Source organism: Megalobrama amblycephala, linkage group LG1 (genome assembly GCF_018812025.1).
Source record: "Megalobrama amblycephala isolate DHTTF-2021 linkage group LG1, ASM1881202v1, whole genome shotgun sequence".
NCBI lineage: Eukaryota > Metazoa > Chordata > Actinopteri > Cypriniformes > Xenocyprididae > Megalobrama > Megalobrama amblycephala.
The window spans coordinates 50,603,250-50,626,714 of record NC_063044.1 but is presented as its reverse complement, the minus strand read 5'-3'; the positions used below and the strand labels follow the sequence as shown (position 1 = coordinate 50,626,714).

At 45.5% G+C, this 23,465-nt stretch overlaps 1 pseudogene; it reads left to right on the top strand.

The window, feature by feature from the left end:
* Nucleotides 1–5,620: 5,620 nt before the first annotated feature.
* LOC125273795 lies at nt 5,621–18,166 on the top strand (annotated as a pseudogene).
* Nucleotides 18,167–23,465: the final 5,299 nt, after the last annotated feature.

Here is a 23,465-nt window from a genome sequence, read left to right as displayed (position 1 = left end):
TGATTGCCAGAGACAAACAAACTCACAGGGGGTGTGCGATGGGTGATAACAGCCATATGCTGACCCTTTAAAGTCCAGGCGGAGAGAGAGGAAGACAGAGGGATAAAAGGAATATCCCACGATGAGGCCAAAGCGGCATCTAGAAAGCTTGCCTCCGCACCAGAATCCAACAACGCCTGTGAATGAAAAGAAGTCAGTTTAAAGTTCACTATTACAGGTAGTGTAGTGCAGCTTATGGGAGACTTTAATGACGACACGCCCACCGAAACGCCCGAAGTCATCGGCGGGCAGTACCTTTTACCGGACATGCAGCAGCGATGTGCCCCGCCTTACCACAATACAGGCACAATCCACAGGACAGACGACGCTGTTTCTCAGTAGCGGTAAGGCGGAGCTTGCCCAGTTGCATGGGCTCCTCCGCTTGGAGAGATGACGATGCGGTGGTTTCCTCCGACTCAGAGACGGCGAGATGTCGAAATGATCGGCGGAGGTCTCGTTGACGGTGGCGAGTCTCGATCCTCAACGCCAGGTCGATCGCCGTCTCGAGAGATGCTGGGGGGTCCCTTGCAGCGACCTCGTCCTGGATGGCAGGATTGAGACCTTCGAGAAACTGAGCCCGAAGTGCCGCGTCATTCCAGCCGCAGGTAATAGCCAGCGTTTTGAACGCGATGGCATGTCCCCGCGAAGCGATCGATCAAACAAACTCAGCATCTCCGTCTCGAGAGCCTCAAACGACATCGTGCACGGAGCCCTGGCCCCCCATGCAGCCATTCCCCACTGTCTCGCTCTACCGGTGAGTAGTGTTAAAACGTAAGCCACCCTAGTAGTAGAAGCGGCGAAACGCCGGGGCTGGAGAGCGAAAACAAGGGCACACTGCTGCAGGAAGTCCCGACAGGTGTTGGGGTCGCCATCGAAGGACGGAGGTGTCGCCGCGTGTGGCTCGCGGTCTGCAAATGTAGTCTCAGCGGGTACAGAGGAAAGACGCTCACCGAGCGGAGAAACAACCTGCCGTGACTGAATCAGAGACAGAAACTGAGAGAAAATGAATAACTGGACCAGACAGCGTGACTGTGACCAACCAAGACAATGAGCGCGCGACGAAGGACAGGACAGCGTGCTACTTAAAGAAAACAGCTAATGAGACACAACAGGTGAACACTTACCGAAACGAGTGGGAGGGGCTAGTGCACACACGAGGAACCGCCACCAACAGGTAAGTAAATAAACATACACACACACGCACCATCAATCACCCAGGAGTCGTGACAGTTTCTGTGAATTATAGCGATACATTTGCTTCTTTTTTCTGTAGCTTTCAGCAGTCTGTAAATATATACCTCAGGTTTTGTGTCAAAGCTATTTGTACAGTCAATCGCAAAGCTCTTTCCCGTTTTGGAAGTGTGTTTTTCGCGGCATTCACACTGTCATAACAACCGATACAACTGCGGTTACGCCCACTGAGTGGCAAAAAGAGTGAGTGGTGGCAGCCCATTGGTTTTCAGCGTGAATGCCGCGAAAAACAAACAAAAAACACGTCTAAAACAGAAAAGAGCTTTGCTTATCAGGTAATTTAAAGCCATTAACTCTCACTCTGACTGATTCCCTTACCAGTGCGCTGACTACTGAACTAGGGAGCTGATTGAGACGCACCCAGAGATTTAGTTTAGATTTATTTCTCTTTCTGTTAACTATTCTCATCGTCTTGTTCAAACACACAGAAAAACTGAGACACTGTTGTAAATAGCCTCACACTATTATAAAGATGGTGTTTATTATACCATAGGCAGTTATTGTTCCTGTTATTGTCCTCTAGATGGCAGTAGTACCAAATATAGGGGTAGAATGAAAGAGTATTAGAGAAGCTAAGCACGTTAAATTTGAGTGCTTTAGAAATAAAGAGGCTACACGGCAGTTCATACAATTATTTTTCAGAGTGTTTATTTAACAAACACCACAGACATGAAGAAACATTCAGAGTGAAACATGAAGATACTGAGGAACAAACAGGCTGGTTTCATTCTCAAAGCTGAACTCATTCATTTGATCCTTATTAAAATGTCCAGCTCCACAGAAATGAATGATATTTTTGAAGAATGTCATATGAGTGAGTGTGTTACATTAAAGTCAGCATGAAATCAAAATTGACCCACTTTGTTAGTGCATATTACTAGTCTTGTGGTGAACAATTAATCTGTCCAAGTTATTACACAGAAAAAAACTGGTAATCTTTAATTAAAATCTGAAAAGTTGTAACATATATCTTGTAACATATAACCAATTAATAACAATATATTATTCGAACTTCATTTTAAAATTGCTGTCATGGGCACGAGGGGCTACAAATTATAACAGACCCTCATTTAGCCTATCTTCACGGCTATAGTCATAAAGTCACATTTTTATTGGCATCTCTGTGATATTTAGCTTATTATTCTTTGTGACATTTTTTCTCTGGCATTTTTTAGGGTGTTGGCAGCATCACAGACAAATACCAAATACAAATGTTGTATGCAACATTTTATATTTGTTATCCCCAATTACTCTCTTTCTTTAGGGGAAGTTTAAACACGAGATTCTGGAAACAATCTTTAGCGGGACCCATCGGGTCGGAAAGAAAATCACTATGGCTGCGTTTACACTGGCACAAAAAATCTGATCTTTTGCTCACATCTGAAACAGATCGGAATTAGTTGCACACGTGTAAACACAAAAATCCACATGAGATCCGATTTTTTCGCATCCGATCTGAGCCACTTCCAAATGTGGTTTTAAATCCGATCTCTGGACATGCGACCTAAGTCTAAAAACACGCATATCCGATTCCCATTGGAATCCCAAGCCACCACACGGCGAGGGCGGCACGTTTTCTTACTAAAAGGTAGCTTTTATGTTGTATTATGAAGCAGACGTGCTTGTATGCACTCGCACTAAAAATTCGCAGCTTTATTATTGAGGTGGGAACTTTATATGTCTAACGTTATCTATTTTTATTTTTTTTTAGAAAGTAATTGCGCGCACACACACACACACACATGCATTTTGCAGCTGAATTTCAACCTTTGCCCGTTTAATTTTAAAGTTACTTTAAAGTGAATTTTAAAGTGCTTCAATGTAGCTTCACTGTAGCTACTCTAGAGTTTCTCTCTCGCGCGCTCTCTCCCTAGCTTGCTTGAATTCATTTAAAAAAAAATGGTTCTATAACTGATAACTGTAGATAAAATATCAAACGCAAATTACCTTTATTTTCCGGTCTATATCCGTTCAGTCAGAATTCGCACTGCAATACCTCCATGACACTGACTGTTAACTTATCCATTCTGACTCAGTGTCGGCGCTATGGTGGGGCATTCGAGGGCCGTGCCCCCCCTAGCGGTCATTGATGCCCCTCCTACCACAGGCCATGGCGTGGCCCCCCCAAAAATAACTTTTAGTTATTATTTTAATACTAAATGTACAAATTGTAACTTAAATGAAATAAAATGAAATCAACGGGGAAAACATTAATTTTGGTTGTTCATGACATGTTACTAGGCTTGGTCATCACAGGTCAATGCTTATTGGTCACTGAGTAAACTTGTTACATTTGATTTTCAGCGCGCTGCGCGCATAATCCATTTCAGTTTGTCCGTCTTTATCATAGACATTTAGCGCTAACTGTTAGCCTTATTATAGACAAAAAAATGGATTTACGAAAACACTCGTCGCCTGCAACTCTTCTGAGGGTAAGTCGTTTGTTCATTTCACTTATTAAAGCCAGCCCTGGCTTTGATAAGGCCTACTATTGTGTATGTGTTTTATTCTTGGCTGCCTGTAAGTCTTACAGGTAAGATATGAGCCCGATCACACGAAAATGCGTATAAATAGTACGAGATTGTAATCTCGTAGAATTTGGCGTGCTTATGGTACGCACTTTATGGCAATTTATTTATAGGCCTATATATATTCTACGAGATTACACACTCGTACTATTGATACGCATTCTCATGTGATCGTGTTGGCTTATGTCATTTCTGCCATGGTGCGTGGCTTATCCAATTGGCTACCTGCTGCCCGAATGCGTGCCTCAGTTATGTCAGCGGTCCTGTCCTGTTACTTATATGTTGTAAAGGGGTGTTTTTGATGGAGGCTATGTTGTCTAATGTTTATAACCAGTGGTAGGCCTACATAATGGTTTTCTGGAAGTGCATAAACTGTTGAGAGGTGGATGAACTATTTCTGACATGTCAGAGATGGGTAAACTGCATTTATTTGCGTATAGCCTCCACGACAGCCCTACGCTGTGTGTGACTGAGCTGAATTTCGAGTAGAGAGAGGGCATAACTTTATGCCTTTTCTGCCTTTTAATGTGACTCCACTCCAAACGCTGTCTTCATTTTGTTTATTAAACGCAACGTTTTTAATTTCAAAAGCATTTCTAAATTCAGTTCATATTTCCAACAAACGAAATTTCAAGCCAAAATAACGAAATGTAAAATAACGAAAAATATCGCAAAAGTTTTGCGCAAATGTGTAATGGAAACGCGGCTACATGATATAGAAATTAACAACAACAAGAATAAACGAAACTCGCAAATAATAATATAATAATAATAATAATAATAATAATAAAACGTGTTTCTCTTATTTATTGCATTTCTGCTGTGTTGGACTGTGATGTCGCCACTGCGTAAAAATATTTCTCAAACGGCAGTGCCCCCCCGCCGATGATCCAATGCCCCTCCAGTAGATCTGCTCTGGCGCCATGGCCACTCAACATGAAATATATAAATAATAATTTTCAAAACCCGAGTATCTACTATGTGCATGTAAAACTATCAATGACAATCATTTTGGGACAGAAAGTAATGTAAACACAGATATCGGATACCAGTCGCTCTTAAGTTAATGTAAACACACTGGCCAAAAAATCGGATATGGTCAAAAGATCGGATCTGTGCAGCCAATTTGATGTTTTATTAACAAAATTCGTGAGGAGCAACGATCATCACGTCACTTCAGCCAGCTGTTAGCAATCAGTAATCAACATATACAGTCAGCATGGGTGAAAGCATATAGGCTATATATATAGACAGTCAACTCACCCATATTCCTCGACAGGTTTACATCCCTCCACCACCCCGTCTATGGGCACACTTCCTGGATCTAGTAAGAACTCAACACAGGCAAACATTATACATGTGACTTACTGGCTTTTGAGTCAAAATGGACGCTGCAGTGGTTTTTACTTTTTATTTTATCTGTTCAAACATCAGTGTGTCTGGTTTGATCTGTCTGGTGGATAAACAGCTTCTGCTGGATGTTTGTGGTTGATGCTCGTGTCAGCAGTTTGTGGCTGAAGCATTACTTCATTTTCTCTTCTGCTAATAAGATCACAATCTTCACTCCACACAAAACATCTTTACACTGAAATAAAGTGAATCCATCAACAGTCAAATAAGAGTCACAGGTCAAATATGATTGACAGATCACAGCACTAAATAACACACCAGTAGATTCAGATATCTAGTCCAATATTTCACTCTTCTGCTGTTAGTTTCATTCAGGCCCAGAATTCATTTGAAAATGTAAGATCAGCAAAAACTTGTTGATTTTTGTGATGTTAAAGCAGATGAACGTGTGAACGGAAACTGATGATGGAGGAGGATTCACACACAACCAGATAAATATCACAGTTCAGTGTGTTTCAGATCAATCTGAGGGTTTTCAGACATTTTAAGAGTTACTATCGTGGGCTTTTCAGTGAACCGATGAAGAAAATGTTTCTCAAGTTAGTTTTGCTCTGTTTGTGGCATCTGGATGGTGAGTTTTAAATGTGTTTTTTATGGCTTCAGTTTAGGGATGCACGATTATGACAAATAACTGTCGATTATTCCCTTGAAATTGTAATTGCGATTATTAATTAAGATTATCACAATTTACATTGAATGATATTTTGAATAGCTTTATTGTTTGAAGCAATAATCATGTTTTGCTTGGTCTGCTCAAAGTTGCGCTGGATTTTCTCCTCAGCGTAAGGTCGAGAGGTCCATCTATCCCTCTTTTCCATGTTTAGAGTTCGTGGAGTAAATATATAAGCTGTGGTGTTGTCATGGTACTGCAATTTCTAACTTCAATACGATACCTTGAAAAGAACCGATATTCGATACCATTTTCAATACCATGGGGGGAAAAAACAATGTATATACTCTCATATAGATATGTTCAATATATATATATTTTGCGCACCGTCCGCATCACGAAATTTTCGTCATTAGGAGGGTTTGCGGACGTCCACGTGCAGCCCAATTGTTGTGATGGCACGAACAGTGTGTGCTGAAAACAGCTTATGCGAGAGTGAACTGAGTGCTTGAAAACAAAAGTCCACTAGAGCGCAGTGCACACGCCGAACGCGTCTTTCTGCAGCCAAATGCTTTCAGAGGCTCGCACGCGCGTCTGTGCGCGAGACAGAACCTGTGTAGATATGTTCAAAAAATTAAGTATAATAGAAATAATGTTGTCAATAACTTGCTATAGCCCATCTATGCTAAATGTACTGAAAATCCTTAAAGGGATAGTTCACCCAAAAATGAAAATGTGATGTTTATCTGCTTACCCCCAGCGCATCCAAGATGTAGGTGACTTTGTTTCTTCAGTAGAACACAAATGATGACAAAATGTGAATAAATGTAACCCGTACTCACTGGGGTGTATACTCTTTATTCAGTGAATTAAAATGCACATAAAAACTGATGGAAAAATATGTAGAGAAGGAATAGTTATCAGGAATAAAACACGTCCATTAAAAAAGTCTGTGACAGAATAATTATTCAAAACTGGAATAATCTTCGGACTCATCACATCTGAAACGAGGCTATGCTCATTCTGAAATTACAGAGCCAGAGTCGAATCAGTCGAATTCAAAAGAGTTGAAAATCCGTTTTTTGACATTTTTGAAATAGAGCCGCAATGCAAAGTCAAAATGATGGAGGAACGCATATACTGTAGTGCTTTTGTTGTCATTCCTAGAAATGTTTTTTTGTCTGCATATTGATGTGACAATTTTTTACAAGTAATCAAAATGTAAAATAACATTGGATAATCTTCACTGAAAAAAGTAAATGCAGATTAATCAATTAAAGTTACAGAAGTTAATCAGTCAAGAGCAGTAAGTGATGTTTTCTTTGTCTTTTGTTGTTTGATTAACATTAACAACAGAGAGAGCGGCACGTTTATTCGGCTACTGTCCCTTTAAGACATGACGAACGCACGGACACATTCTTCCTGAACTGTGTTTACTTTAATACTCACCAAGATGGGCATTGTGACATTGTTTATGAGTGTATTTGACCTTTAATAAACTGAGAAAAAGAGCTTGTTTTGGCACTTGTATTTCAAAGGTGGCTTTATTATGTGTCTGCTTTTGTGATTTCACCGGAACGAATAGAGTCTCCGGCCGCAGCAGCGTTAAGCAGAAAGTGGTGGGGACGTCCCACCCGCAAAAAAATCATAATACAAATAAATATGTACATGTGTAGTTTTGTGCAGTTTGTATTTATTCCCAGTTCATAAGGTGCTTACTTCAGATGACCATTCTATGATAATCTTCATTTATTTTTATAATATGCTTATTAGCCTATTTTACTGTCAGATCAAGTTTGAATTCAGCTCTAAACTCAGTTATTATGGATTGATTAAATAAAATAATATAAATATGAAGCTCAGATACTCAACAGCATTAGTTTTAGTGTGACATTAAACATTAAAGTAAAAGTGTCTTTTTTAGTTATGGATCCATATATAAATCTATTTCTCTTTTCATTCATCATCTTTTGTCTTTGTGCTGCTGCAGAATATTATTCACGTCACATTTACATGATTAAACGTATTTCAGTGAAGCTTCATCAAACCAACATCAAGTGATTTTAAAGCTTTAATCTGTGAAAAACTCTGTTCTTCAGGAGTGTTTGGTGAAAGGAAGAGCGTGTCAGTGAAGGAGGGAGATTCAGTCACTTTAAACTCTTCTCTTACTGAAATCAAGGATGATGATGTGATTCAGTGGAGGTTTAGAAACACTTTAATAGCTGAAATCAATGTAACGGCCGACAGATTCACTGTAAATGATGATGTTCTTGATGGGAGATTCAGAGACAGACTGAAGCTGGACAAACAAACTGGATCTCTGACCATCACAAACACCACAATGAAACATATTGGAGTTTATCAACTACAGACCAACAATAAGAGTGATAATTTCCATCTCGCTGTCATTGGTGAGTTCAAAAACGTTTTCACCTGTTTTAATGATAAAGTTGAAATTAATTGATACATCATTTTGTTTCTTTTTGCTGTTTTATGATATTGTTTATTCAAATTTAAATTTTAAACTATTATGAACCATTATAATCTGTTTATCTGTGACAAACCTTGTTTCAGTGTCAGTGATGGAGGGAGATTCAGTCACTCTAAACCCTGATCTTACTGGAATGGAGGATGGTGATCATATTATGTGGAGGTTTAAAGAGACTGCAATAGCTGTAATCATTAAACGGACCGACAGATTCACTGTAAATGATGATGTTCTTGATGGGAGATTCAGAGACAGAGTGAAACTGGACAATCAAACTGGATCTCTGACCATCACAAACACCACAATGAAACACGCTGGAGAATATGATTATATCCTCTTTTTATTAACATCCCCTGTTCAATTGTGGCGTTATTCTTATATTCATCTCATTGTCTACGGTGAGTTAAATATCAGCTTCACGTGTTTTATTTATTACAGCTAGATCTAAAGAAGTATCTTATGATGACTAATGAGTTCAAATGATAATTCTCTTACTTTCACATGAACAGCAGGTTTATATTTAACTTTCTATTCAATAGTTTTAAATGCTCTACTTTTGATCATCTTGAATCAGGCTATCTTCCGTAATCAGGGTATCTTCCGTTCATTCATGTTTTGATTTGATATTGAAATCAGAAAAATGAGAAAACCGCAATTTTTTTTCGTTTTTCATTTTTAAAATGAAAACGAAAATACAAAAAACGTCTCGGTTACGTATGTAACCCTCGTTCCCTGAAGGAGGGAACGGAGACGTACGTCAGTAGTGACCGACGAATTGGGATATCGCTTAGAGAGCCCTATCAGCTTCGTGTGAACTAAAACAAGCCAATGGAATTGGCGTGCGATATTTGCATAATGCGCACCGCCCCCGACAGGTGTATATAAATAGGAAGCGGATGCAATCGCACTCTGTTTTTCGCTGAGGAGACAACTGGTGTCCGCACTACAGCGAGGGTACAGGAACTGTGGCGACGGGACGTACGTCTCCGTTCCCTCCTTCAGGGAACGAGGGTTACGTACGTAACCGAGACGTTCCCTTTCAGTCGGTCACGTTCGACGTACGTCAGTAGTGACCGACGAATTGGGATCCCAACTAAAGCGCCACAGTTACGAAACCCCTTCCAGTGCCCAGCGCAAGCTCGGCTACCCATAGCACCAGCTGGAACGGTGAAGGGGCGAGCTTACGCCGAGAGAGTTTACTGCTGTCTTACCGAATACCCACTAAGTAAACTAGACTACACTGGGGAAGCGAACCCGTAAGGGACGCTGCGGAGGCCACTACCTACCCAATGGGGGAGGAGTTTACGTGGAGAATACACATATGGGACCGCTCACGTAGAGGAGTCACGACATATGGGCCCCAGCCAACAGACAGTGTCAGCGACGGATGTAGGCCTGGCATCAGACACTCCGCAATGTCCGAGCCGAAGGGGGAGGCGGAGGAACTCGACAGGGTTCGCCAAGCGGGGAACACGACTGGAGTAAAAGTATGCACGTATCCGGCCAGGGGGCGGGAATGGCATTGCAAGCCGACACTTAGAGCGGGTACAACACGTCTACCGACTAGTAGATGCGAGTACACGTGAAGATACCGGCTCTACACGTAGGCTATAAAACCTAGCGAACGTGTTAGGTGTCTCCCAGCCCGCAGCTCTACAGATATCTGTCAGCGAGGCGCCATGAGCCAGCGCCCAGGAAGAGGCCACCCCTCTGGTGGAGTGGGCTCTCAACCCGAGCGGGCAAGGCACGCCCTGGGATTCATACGCCAAGGCGATGGCATCCACTATCCAGTGGGCCATCCTCTGCTTGGAGACAGCCTTTCCCTTCTGCTGGCCTCCGTAACAGACAAAGAGCTGATCTGAGGTCCTGAAGCTTCGCGTTCTGTCCACGTACACACGCAGAGCGCGGACGGGACAGAGCAAAGCTAGGGCTGGGTCTGCCTCCTCCGAGGGCAGCGCTTGCAGGTTCACTACCTGATCTCTGAAGGGAGTGGTAGGAACCTTGGGCACGTATCCAGGCCGGGGTCTCAGGATGACGTGAGAATCACTGGGCCCGAATTCTAGGCACGCTTCGTCGACCGAAAACGCATGCAGGTCCCCTACCCTCTTCAGGGAAGCCAATGCAACCAGAAGGACAGTTTTTAGGGACATAACCTTCAGGTCGACTGATCGCAAAGGCTCAAAGGGATGACCCCGGAGAGCTGTGAGAACCAGGGTCAGATCCCAAGAGGGTACGGAGGAAGGGCGAGGAGGATTCAGTCTCCTTGCCCCCCTCAGGAACCTGACGATCAGATCGTGTTTCCCCAGGGACTTACCCTCAACTGCATGGTGATGTGCAGCGATAGCGGCAACATACACCTTCAGGGTGGAGGGAGACAGCCTTCGCTCCAACCCTTCTTGCAGGAAGGAAAGCACAGATCTGACCGAGCATGATCGGGGGTCCTCTCGGCGAGAGGCGCACCATTCGACGAACAGGTTCCACTTCAGCGCGTAGAGACTCCTAGTGGAAGGAGCTCTAGCGGAAGTGATGGTGTCTATGACCGCTTGCGGGAGATCACTCAGAACCTCCGCATCCCGTCCAGGGACCACACGTGGAGGTTCCACAGATCGGGACGCGGGTGCCACAGGGTGCCCCGTCTCTGAGTCAGGAGGTCCTTCCTCAGAGGAATCGGCCAGGGAGGGGCTGTCGCGAGGAGAATGAGGTCTGAGAACCAGGTCCGAGTGGGCCAGTACGGAGCCACTAACAGAACCTGCGCCCCGTCCTCCCTGACCTTGCACAGGAGTTGTGCGAGAAGGCTCACTGGGGGAAACGCATATTTGCGTAGACCCGGGGGCCAGCTGTGTGCCAGGGCATCCGTGCCGAGCGTGCCGCCGGTCAGGGAATAGAACCACTGGCAGTGGGCAGTTTCCGGGGAGGCAAACAGGTCTACCTGGGCCTCGCCGAAACGCTGCCAAATCAGCTGAACCGCCTGGGGGTGGAGCCACCACTCGCCCGCAAGTGGAGGCTGCCGTGACAGCTCGTCGGCCGCACGGTTGAGCACACCTGGGACATGAGTGGCCCGAAGGGACCTCAGATGCTTCTGACTCCACAACAAGAGATGGCGGGCGAGTTGCGACATGCGACGGGAGCGTAGACCACCTTGATGGTTGATGTACGCAACGGCCGCAGTGCTGTCCGAACGGACCAGTACATGCTTGTCTGACAACAGCTCCTTGAAGCGGGCCAGAGCAAGACGTACTGCTAGCAACTCGAGGCAATTGATATGCCAATGCAGCTGAGGCCCCGTCCAAAGACCCGACACTGCATGCCCGTTGTACGTGGCCCCCCATCCCGTGGCAGAGGCATCTGTGGAGACCACAGCATGCCTGGACACTTGTTCAAGGGGTACTCCGGCCCGCAGGAACGAAGGGTCCGACCACCGGACAAGGGTGCGGCGGCAGCTCGGTGTCACGGGGACACGGAGCGTGCCGCGCTGCCACGCCCATCTCGGGACCCGGCCGCGGAGCCAGTGTTGAAGCGGTCTCATATGGAGCAATCCGAGCGGCGTGACCGCGGCTACAGATGCCATATGCCCCAGGAGCCTCTGAAAATCTTTCAGTGGAGCCGCTGTCCTGCGCTTGAGCGAGCTCAGGCAGTTCAACACCGACTGGACAAGGACGCGCCGAGTCGGTCGAGACGCGAGTCCGTGCGACCGAGTCTAGCTCGAGACCGAGATAAGAGATCCTCTGCCCGGGGGCGAGTTTGCTCTTGTCCCAGTTGACCCGAAGACCCAACCGGCTGAGGTGAGCTAAAACCATGTCCCTGTGTTCGCACAACTGCTCTCGCGAGCTGGCCAGGATCAGCCAGTCGTCGAGATAGTTGAGGATACGAACGCCCTGTTCCTTGAGGGGAACAATGGCCGCCTCCGCAACCTTCGTAAAGACGCGGGGGGACAGGGCCAGCCCGAAGGGCAGGACTTTGTACTGATATGCCCGACCCTCGAACGCAAACCGCAGGAAGGGTCTGTGTCGAGGCAGAATCGAGACATGAAAGTACGCGTCCTTCAGGTCGATTGCTGCAAACCAATCCCGGGGACGGACGCATTCGAAAATGCGCTTCTGCGTGAGCATCTTGAACGGCATCTTGTGGAGATACCGGTTCAGGACGCGCAGATCCAGGATTGGCCGTAGCCCACCACCCTTTTTCGGTACAATGAAGTAGGGGCTGTAAAACCCCGACTTCATATCGGCTGGAGGGACCGGCTCGATTGCATCCTTCGCCAGGAGGACAGCAATCTCCGCCCGGAGAACAGGTGCACTGTCCAACGACACCTGAGTGAAGTGGACACCCTGAAGACCGGGGGACGCCGGGCGAACTGAATCGCATAGCCGAGTCTGATAGTGCGAATGAGCCAGCGGGACGGGCTGGGAAGCGTGATCCACGCCTCCAGACTCCGAGCCAGCGGGACCAAAGGCACCACAGACGCACCGGGGGTGGGGCAGCGAGGTAGAGTGGGATCCAACTCGGACGGCATGGGAGCGGCCCGGAGTGTGGTCGAACTCTGGGAGGCAGCAGTGCGTATGGGAGACGGCGCACGGGGCGCGGGCTGCACCATCACACTGCCACCTGCTGGAGAAATGGGAGGGGGCTGCGAGTGGCGAGGCGGGGCCTGGCACACTGGCAGGCGCACCCTGTTGTGACCTGGAGTTTGAGGAAACTGCTCTTTTTGTGATAAAGTGGGTACCGCTGGACTCCGGGGAGCCAGCGGTGGAAGATAGACAGACATCACAAATTCCCCCCGGCCCTCCTCCGGGGGTGGGAGAGAAGGTGGAAAACTCTCCCGAAGAGCAAGATCCTTCCCCTCCAGGTTGCCCGTCTCAGGGCCGTGACTTCCTCTTGCGTTTGCCACCTGGCTTGGCTGAGACGGGCTGGGCACCACGTCCGCGACCGGCACCCTGCTGCTTGGCTGGTGTAGGCTGCTGCTTTGCCGAACCAGCAGGGGCGGAGGACGACGCAGGCGGGCGCTCTCGGCGACGAGCGGGCTGAGGCTGAGCCACGGGCGGGTGGGTGGAGGCAGCAGCGGACCGCCGTGGCATGACGTGTTTGATAGCCTCAGCCTGCTTCTTCTGTGCGGCGGCCGACCGGGGACACGGGGGAATTCAGGAACCGCTGCTTGTCGGTTTCCCGCATGTCCGCCAAGGTCAGCCAGAGATGGCGTTGCTGGACTACCAGGGTAGACATCGCATGACCAACAGCGCGTGCTGTCACCTTCGTCGCCCGGAGGGCAAGGTCGGTGGCAGCGCGCAGCTCCCCAAGCAGTTGTTGGTCAGGCCCTTCCTGGGGCATCTCCGACAGCGCTTTTGCCTGGTACACCTGCAAAAGGGCCATCGCGTGCAGGGCGGAGGCAGCCTGCCCACAGGAGCTGTAAGCCTTCTCAGTCAGACCGGCTGAGAACTTACAGGCCCGGGACGGGAGGCGCGGCTCACCACGCCAGCCAGTGGCCGTTGGACACAGCTGCATCGCAACGGACCGCTCGACTGGCGGGATCCTCGCGTACCCCCTGGCTTCTCCGCCATCCAGGGAGGAGAAGGCGGACGAGGGACCGGGCCTCGCACGAACACTATAAGGTGTTTGCCAAGACCTGGTCACCTCATCGTGCACTTCCGGGAAGAAAGGCATTGGGGCGGGACGCTGGACCTGACCAGCGCGACCCCCCCCCAAATACCAATCATCCAACCGAGATGGGCCGGGGCAGGGTGGAGGGTTCCACTCGAGCCCGACAAACAAGGCGGCCCGGGAAAGCACAGCCGTCAACTCGGGATCCGACTCGGCCACCGCTACCGTCCCGGAGGGCGGCAGCGCGTCCGGATCTTCCTCCCCCGAGGACCCTGGCTCACCTTCCGATGCAGAGATCTACATCCGGTCCGCCGCAGGCGCACCAAAGGTAACGGCTGGACAGTCCGTAGAGGGCCCAGCGGAAACCAACGGCGGCACGACGGGTTGCGGTGCTGATGAGGCGGCAGGGGCCCGCGGAGCGTTTCCGCTCGGCGGGGAAGCCCTGACCGTAATCCTCAGGTCACCCTTCCCATACACCGCCGAACCGTCCTTCCGGCCCGGGCCGGAAAAAACGGTCGAACGGGGCATAGGAGAGGGGACCCCCGCTTCCTGAGACCTCAGGAAGGAGAGTCTAGACCTCAGCACCGCGATAGTCATATTCCCGCAATGGGAACATGAACCATCCACAAAAGCTGCTTCAGCGTGCTGAACGCCCAAACACGAGATGCAGCGATTGTGCCCATCAGCAGGGACCAGGGAACGACCGCACCCAGTAACGCACAGACGAAATGACATACTGTCAGGGTTCGTCTGTAAAGCTCTTTTAGAAGGGGAAAGATCAGCTCACTTGTGCTGAAGCACACAGGGAGTGACGCGATGCGCTCAGGTACACCACTCCCTGAACACACCGAGGAACCGGCCCAAATCGCAACACGCACACACACTTTTAGAGTGTTGCTGTTACAACAGCAGTTGAGAGCTTATAGCTCGGCTCCTCGGAAACTCGCGACCTCGCTGGAGTGCCTTCACAACCAACACGAACAGCGCGCTGTTAATCCTCTTCTGAGGCAGTTTTAGTTTCAATTTAAACAAAGTCTGAAGCAGGACACCAGTGTATGGCTCCAAAGCGAAAGACAGAGTGCGATTGCATCCGCTTCCTATTTATATACACCTGTCGGGGGCGGTGCGCATTATGCAAATATCGCACGCCAATTCCATTGGCTTGTTTTAGTTCACACGAAGCTGATAGGGCTCTCTAAGCGATATCCCAATTCGTCGGTCACTACTGACGTACGTCGAACGTGACCGACTGAAAGGGAACTGACTTGATTTTTCTTTTTTTGTTCTGTGGTTGGGAACAAATAGGCAGTTTGAAAATTCGATCTCTACATGTGGGCGGGAATGAAACGCCTCTTTCCGCTGATCGGTCAACAAGACGTCAAACCATGTCGTCATCAGTTGTTCATCGGTCCCGCTCAACAGAATAAAAGTCCCTCGCTCTACAGCTGTACGGATTCTTAACGCGTTTATTCTACATTTAATCTCGTTCTATTGAAATATTAATTTACTTTGCTGCTGCACACAATTACCCCCATTCTACAACTTTAGCACACTGCCTGTTTTATTGAAGTGACCAACTATAAAAATCTAGCGAAGCTGCTCAACGCACTGGCCAGCGAATGTATAGGCATACATTGAATTAAAAAGTGCAAATCAGTAGCCGATGTAAATATGCAGCAGTCATAACTTTTGTTTTAGACAACACCCTGAGTTTTGGACATGGGATGAATTTGAAATATGACAGATATGAAAATATATTACATGTTATTAGTTCATCAAAGCGGTGCTATAGAGAGATGGACGTAAAATGCGAATTGGATGATTTGATGACAGAGGAACTCGTTTATGCCAATTTGAAATAGGCTATCACACATTTAAAAAAAGTAAAATAAATAAAGGGAAAAATGTTAAAACAGTGTTAAAAAATAACCATTATAGTGCTCTCTTAAGAAGATATCAATTATACTTTATCAATATTAGGCTATATATCAAAACCCTGAAATAACACTAACAATAATGAGATAAAGAGTGTTTTTATAGCCTATTTATTGTCATCTGTCTGTGTCAGAAATTAACTTTGAATTAATTTAATAGATTTTCAGGGGATTTGGGGATTTTTTCCTAATCTTATTAAATATGTATGCTTTCTTTTATGTTAAGTTCTTAAATTTAGTCAATTAAATTAGAATAATATGACGCTATAGGTTGTTACCAATTAAATCAGTATCAAACAGAGGCTTGCAGAGGTGTCAAAGAAGCACCACCTGCAGTTGCTTTTAGATTTATGAGTTGTTAGATTGCTCAGAGAGGGCAGTATATGTGTAGGAATTAAAGTTTAGTCGGCAGAGAAATTAAAACACCGGTTTGTGTGACATTCATTAATACTCAGTATTAATGAATAATGAAATAAACTCAGAATACTGCCTTAAACAAAAGTTATAACTTTAAGAAAAGGAAAAAATAGCATGTTGCCTATTTTATATATATATATATATATATATATATATATATATATATATATATGATACACAAGGATAACTGAATATTTGACATTTGACATGTCCTACACTTCTCTATGAAAAAAAAAATAGAAACAAAATAGAATAGGCATAATATTCATAGCCTATCTATCATTTCATATCCATCCCATGTTGTCTAAAACAAAAGACATTTTTACACTCAATGTTTCAAAGTTGTAGGCTGGGGGTAGTGTGCAGCTGCAAAGTAAATTAATATTTATGAGATAAACTAATATTTCTCATGATGAATTAATGTCTACACTGAATTAAGCCCCGACTCGAACGATTTGTGTCAAGCCATTCACTAGTCTGGCTATTTGATGAGAAAGAGATTAAATGTAGAATAAACGCGTTAGAATCCGTACAGCTGTAGAGCGAGGGACTTTTATTCTGTTGAGCGGGACCGATGAACAACTGATGACGACATGGTTTGACGTCTGGTTGACCAATCAGCGGAAAGAGGCGTTTCATTCCCGCCCACATGTAGAGATCGAATTTTCAAACTGCTTATTTGTTTCCAACCCCAGAACGAAAAAAGAAAAATCAAGCCAGTTTTTTGTTTTTTCGTTTTCATTTTAAAAATGAAAAACGAAAAAATGTGCAGTTTTCTCATTTTTCTGATTTCAATATCAAATCAAAACATGAATGAACGGAAGATACCCTGATTATCTTGGTTCCTCTGGATGTTTCTCGAATCTCTTCATTCATCCTCATTTTGTCTTTATTCTCTCATGTTTTCAGCTCGTCTGCCTGTTCCTGTCATCAGCAGTAACTCTTCACAATGTTCTTCATCATCATCATCATGTTCATTGGTGTGTTCAGTGGTGAATGTGAGTCATGTGACTCTCTCCTGGTACAAAGGAAACAGTTCATTGTCCAGCATCAGTGTGTCTGATCTCAGCATCAGTCTCTCTCTACCTCTGGAGGTGGAATATCAGGATAAAAACACCTACAGCTGTGTGCTGAACAATCCCATTCAGCCACCAGACTCAACATCTGAACATCACTCAACTCTGTCACACATGTTCAGGTACGGCAGCGCTGATGATATTAGCGTTTATTGACTGAGCTGATCTCACTTTGATGTTTTTATTCCTCAGTCCACTGTTGTGGTCCTACTGAAGCTGTGATCCGATTGGTCCTCTCTGCTCTGGTGGGCGTGGCTACTGTCATTCTTGTGCTTTATCACATCAGATCCAGAAGAGCTGAAGGAGATCAAGCACATATTCACACATCAGGTACATGATTGATGATGACTGATTCAGCATATATTAATATTGGTGAGATTGATTCATTTATGGCTTTACATGTTCATCTTTTTCAGGAAGTGCTTAAATCTAAAGCAGAACGCTGAACTTTAAAGGTTCTTCAAGTGTGTTTTTGTCATAATAAATACTGATGATTATTTGAGCTTCTCTTTCAGTGTCAGATTTGTAAAACTCTTATTTGTAAGGCTTTATTGTTTATATTTCTCTCAGAGACACACAGATCTCACTTTACTACTACTGCTGTATATTTGTCATGTGTATTTTACACTGTTGTTGATGATCAAATTAAAATAGCATCTTTTTAATGTGTCTGACGGAGTTGACACAAATTAAGTTCTGAAGTACATTTTTAGAAGAAAACATTTTCAGAAAAACCTGTTCATTAGCTGAGACCTTTGTCTACAAATATATCAGTTTATAATAATGTGTTATGAAATAATAAAAACTAACATCTCAAACATGTTTTGTCTCTTCTCTCAAGAATCAGTGAGATTAAGTTCAGACTTCTATTCTTGCCATAACTCTGATATCATTTCATGATCACTACATTCACTTGCGTCTTGTGTTTTGGTTCACTAACATCCTCCTGTCAGAGTCTCTGTAACAATTGTAGTCACACGTTTTATTACGGTCTTCCATTAAGCCGCTGGTGTCGGTGGCAAGTAAGCAAGTTAATCACGTGTGCCCATTAAGTCCATACACGCAGATGTTAAAATGCAAACTGTCTCTTTATTTTGTTCCAGTCAATAAACACTGCTTCCAATCAGTTTCCTGTGAGCTCTCGTTCATATACTGTTCTTAAGCATAAAGTTCTTAGCACGGTTAGCACGGTCAAACGGTGCGTTCCAAACGGGATATATCGCCCTCCGAAGGGCACTTCGGAGTGAAAATAATCATGGCCGCCATATTGAAGGGTCCTTCCAAACCAAAGTGCTCAAAACTGGCCACTTCAAAGGGCCCTTCGGAATGAAGGATTTCGAAGGGAACAACTGATGGACACTTCGGGCCCCCATGATCCTTTTGCACAGGTAAGTTGTTTGACGTCACAGAATGGGTACAGGAGGTTAGGAGTTCGATTTTAACTATAAAGGTATGTATAATATTTTTCTGTACTATAATATTTATATGAGTTAGATTTGGTACATTATTATGGTCAAAATGACATTGTACTTCAAAAAAAAAAAAACTTTACAACTCATTTATCAGTCCATTCAAATGTTTCAAATACATAGATACAATATAGCCTAAATGCGATAAACCTAAAATAAATAAATAAATAATAACGTTAAACAAAAGGCACAGCTTGCACCATTTATCCTCCTTGATTGTCTCGTTAAGATGACGCTGAAGTGCGTTCCAAAAGAACAGTTTTTTTTACCCCTACACCCTTCATACCTTCGAAGCTCTCACTCCGGAGGGTAAACCCTTTGAAGGGATTAGGGCATAGGGATGAGCCCTTCCGAATGGAACGCAGGGAAAAACTGTTTGCCTCTCAGCCACCAAACACACCTGTTATCTCATTAACCCCGTGCTCTAAATATACAGCCACATTAGAGTGACACCCAATGGACAAGACATGAATTACATTAAAATGGCTCCTACACACCGGCCCCTTAATTGCTTATGGCAGGCAGACATAACAATTACACAAAATACATAAAGGAGCCATATTACAAACATCTGATAATAAATTGTGACAATGTTACAACCACAAACTCTTACTCCCCTTAATCAGTTGTCTTCAATAAAAGAAAGCTTTTAACAAGTCTAAAACACTACCGTTAGTTTTAATCATTACTGCATGTACTAGACCCTTCGAAAAGTTTAATTACTTGATCTACTTGTCATGTCAGCTTCAAAGAGATTTTACAATGACAAACCCATCTATGGTGGATATAGTAGCTTTGCAACTCTTTTCAGTGCCAGCAGTTCTTCCCTTTTGAAACGCAGCCTATTCAGCAGCTTTTTCAACTTGATCATCCAACCAACTAATGCTTCTATTTTACAATCTGTATGTGATAAAGTGATTGTTAGGATTTGGTGTATCTTTTAGATCTCTTGACTTTGATTCCTGATCTGCATTTTCCAGACATTGGTTCTCTTGAGTCTGGTCCTCATCCTTGACTTTACTTTGACATTCCTGGCTTGCTTGTGTATTTTCCTTTAACAAAGCAAAGTTCACCTTTGGTTGGTCGAAACAGTTTCTTTAAAAGAGCATAAAATGCCGCCTTAAAATCCATTTCATCAGAATCAAATGATTCTCCTTCCTTCTCATCTTCCTTAAACCTTTGAACAACACAACCTGCCTTTATCAGGATGTCTTCACCAACTACAGCCATTTGCACAAAAGCTTGATCTTGGATTGATCTTTCCACCTTTTTTACCTTAAGTTCTTGTTCAGAGGCATTTGACTCTACAAGTGATTTTTTTTGTGCTGCTTCCTTGGCAAATGGGTGATATTCCTGTATATCCTGAATCTTAACTGACTTGTCCATTATTTCCACAAGCCTCTGATCCTCTCTGCACATTTCCTTCTCCACCATGTTGTTTTCATTGAAGTCATGTTTAGACTGATTTTGAAGCAATTTCTCAAGCCTTCCACTAGAGATCCTGTTAACAATAACAGAAGGTGTACCAGTACCTTTCCTGCAGTCACTGCTCTTCTCTGAAAGTCCATTAACAACCCACCCCAATAGGGTTCTAATGGCATATGGTCCATTACCACAGCTGTTTATTACCTCCCATGGCTCCAACACTTGGGATGCATTACAGTTTTTTTCAGTCACTAACAAGCGTTTGTCCAAGCAGTTGTCACATTTTCAAAACTCTAAACACAATTAGCACAGCATCGGTCAATTGTGGCCATACCATTCACACATTTCATGTCGTTTTCACACAATATGGAGTCATTGAACACATTTCCACAATGCTTACATTTTCTTAACAGACAAGCTATACCTCCCAACAAAATTATGGATTGTTTTTGTAGTATTTATGAATGTTAACACACAACATCCCACAATAGCAAAAACAATATTCCAAACCTTAGATACAGTATAAAAACCTCTGCTTCTGCAATGATATCAGTTCAAAAACAATATATCTTAGCTGATAATAAACAAACAATTGATTAATTGACACACAGCTGATTTATGTTGTGTAAATTGGGCCAACCACAGCTGATTCCAGTCTGGCTTAGACTCAATGGCAGGGGTTATTTTTTTCTATTATATTGACACTTATACAATAAAAGGAGGACTTTGAGGAGTGATGTTTTTGGAAACAGAAACAGAAAAAGACAAACACTGTAATGTCTGGACGAGGAAGAGTAAGAGCAAGGGGGCCAGGGAGAAGAGCAGGCCCAGTGAGAGATGCAGTGAGAGGTGCAGGACCAGTGAGAGATGCAGTGAGAGGTGCAGGAGCAGTGAGAGGTGCAGGAGCAGTGAGAGGAGCAGTGAGAGGTGCAGGAGCAGTGAGAGGAGCAGTAAGAGGTGCAGGAGCAGTGAGAGATGCAGTGAGAGGTGCAGGAGCAGTGAGAGGTGCAGTGAGAGGAGCAGGAGCAGTGAGAGGTGCAGTGAGAGGTGCAGGAGCAGTGAGAGGAGCAGGAGCAGTGAGAGGTGGAGTGAGAGGTGCAGGAGCAGTGAGAGGTGCAGGAGCAGTGAGAGGAGCAGTGAGAGGAGCAGGAGCAGTGAGAGGAGCAGTGAGAGGTGCAGGAGCAGTGAGAGGAGCAGGGAGAGGTGCAGGAGCAGTGAGAGGAGCAGGGAGAGGTGCAGGAGCAGTGAGAGGTGCAGGAGCAGTGAGAGGAGCAGTGAGAGGTGCAGGAGCAGTGAGAGGAGCAGGGAGAGGTGCAGGAGCAGTGAGAGGAGCAGTGAGAGGTGCAGGAGCAGTGAGAGGAGCAGGAGCAGTGAGAGGAGCAGTGAGAGGTGCAGGAGCAGTGAGAGGAGCAGGAGCAGTGAGAGGAGCAGTGAGAGGTGCAGGAGCAGTGAGAGGAGCAGGAGCAGTGAGAGGAGCAGTGAGAGGTGCAGGAGCAGTGAGAGGAGCAGTGAGAGGTGCAGGAGCAGTGAGAGGAGCAGGAGCAGTGAGAGGAGCAGTGAGAGGTGCAGGAGCAGTGAGAGGAGCAGTGAGAGGTGCAGGAGCAGTGAGAGGAGCAGTGAGAGGTGCAGGAGCAGTGAGAGGAGCAGTGAGACGTGCAGGAGCAGTGAGAGGAGCAGTGAGAGGTGCAGGAGCAGTGAGAGGAGCAGGGAGAGGTGCAGGAGCAGTGAGAGGTGCAGGAGCAGTGAGAGGTGCAGGGAGAGGTGCAGGAGCAGTGAGAGGTGCAGGAGCAGTGAGAGGAGCAGTGAGAGGTGCAGGAGCAGTGAGAGGTGCAGGAGCAGTGAGAGGAGCAGGAACAGTGAGAGGAGCAGTGAGAGGTGCAGGAGCAGTGAGAGGTGCAGGAGCAGTGAGAGGTGCAGGAGCAGTGAAAGGAGCAGGAGCAGTGAGAGGAGCAGTGAGAGTTGCAGGAGCAGTGAGAGGTGCAGGAGCAGTGAGAGGTGCAGTGAGAGGTGCAGTGAGAGGAGCAGGGAGAGGTGCAGGAGCAGTGAGAGGTGCAGTGAGAGGTGCAGGAGCAGTGAGAGGAGCAGTGAGAGGTGCAGGAGCAGTGAGAGGAGCAGGAGCAGTGAGAGGAGCAGTGAGAGGTGCAGGAGCAGTGAGAGGAGCAGTGAGAGGTGCAGGAGCAGTGAGAGGTGCAGGAGCAGTGAGAGGAGCAGGAGCAGTGAGAGGTGCAGTGAGAGGAGCAGGAGCAGTGAGAGGTGCAGGGCCAAGGAGAGGGCAAGGTAGAGGTGTAAGAATGTGTGGTGGTGGCATTCCAAGGGCTGCAAGAACAGTAGTCAGTGATGAAATTCGTGCCACTATCGTTGACCATGTAATCAACCATGGTCTTTCACTAAGAGAGGCTGGTGAAAGAGTGCAGCCCAATTTGAGGCGGTCAACGGTTGCCTCCATTATACGCAGCTTTCAACAAACCAACAGGTAAGTATTGCATTTTACATGGATTGTTTCTATTCTCACTTGACATGTCAATAAGGTCATACAGTAATGCATATGTCGAATTTTTTGTCCCTCTAAGGAATGCAACGTCTTCCACCCTCTGGGGGAAGAGGAAAGCTCCTAAATAATGATCAAGAGCTTGCCATTGTATAAATGGTTGTTGCAAATAATGCAATAAAACTGCATGAAATTCAAACTAGAATTGTAGAGGACCATGAGATATTTGACAATATCGATAGCATCAGCCTCACAACGATTACGCGGACATTGTCCAAACACAGAGTGCGGATGAAGCAGCTCTACACTGTTCCCTTTGAGAGGAACAGTGAGAGAGTCAAGGAGCTACGACAACAATATGTCCAGGTATAGTGTATATTCAATTCAATGTCCAGTTCTATAAGCTTTGCACTTTGCAAGTAGGTAACCTATACAGTAATAGGTTACAGTACAGTATGGTATATAGTAATGACATGATTTACATAAACTTTGTTTCAGAGAGTTATGGAATTGGAGGCCAACCAGGCCCCTCATGAATTCATATACATAGATGAGGCAGGATTCAATCTGGCCAAAAGGCGTCGACGTGGACAAAATGTAATTGGAAAAAGGCACTTTCTAAGGTTGGCGAACAGTTTTGGAGAATTTGATGTTTCCCCATTCAAAGAGATTGCATGATGCCCAGGATGCCCGAGAGGCGTTTCAAAGATGGTCGCCGAGTGAAATGACTTGTCT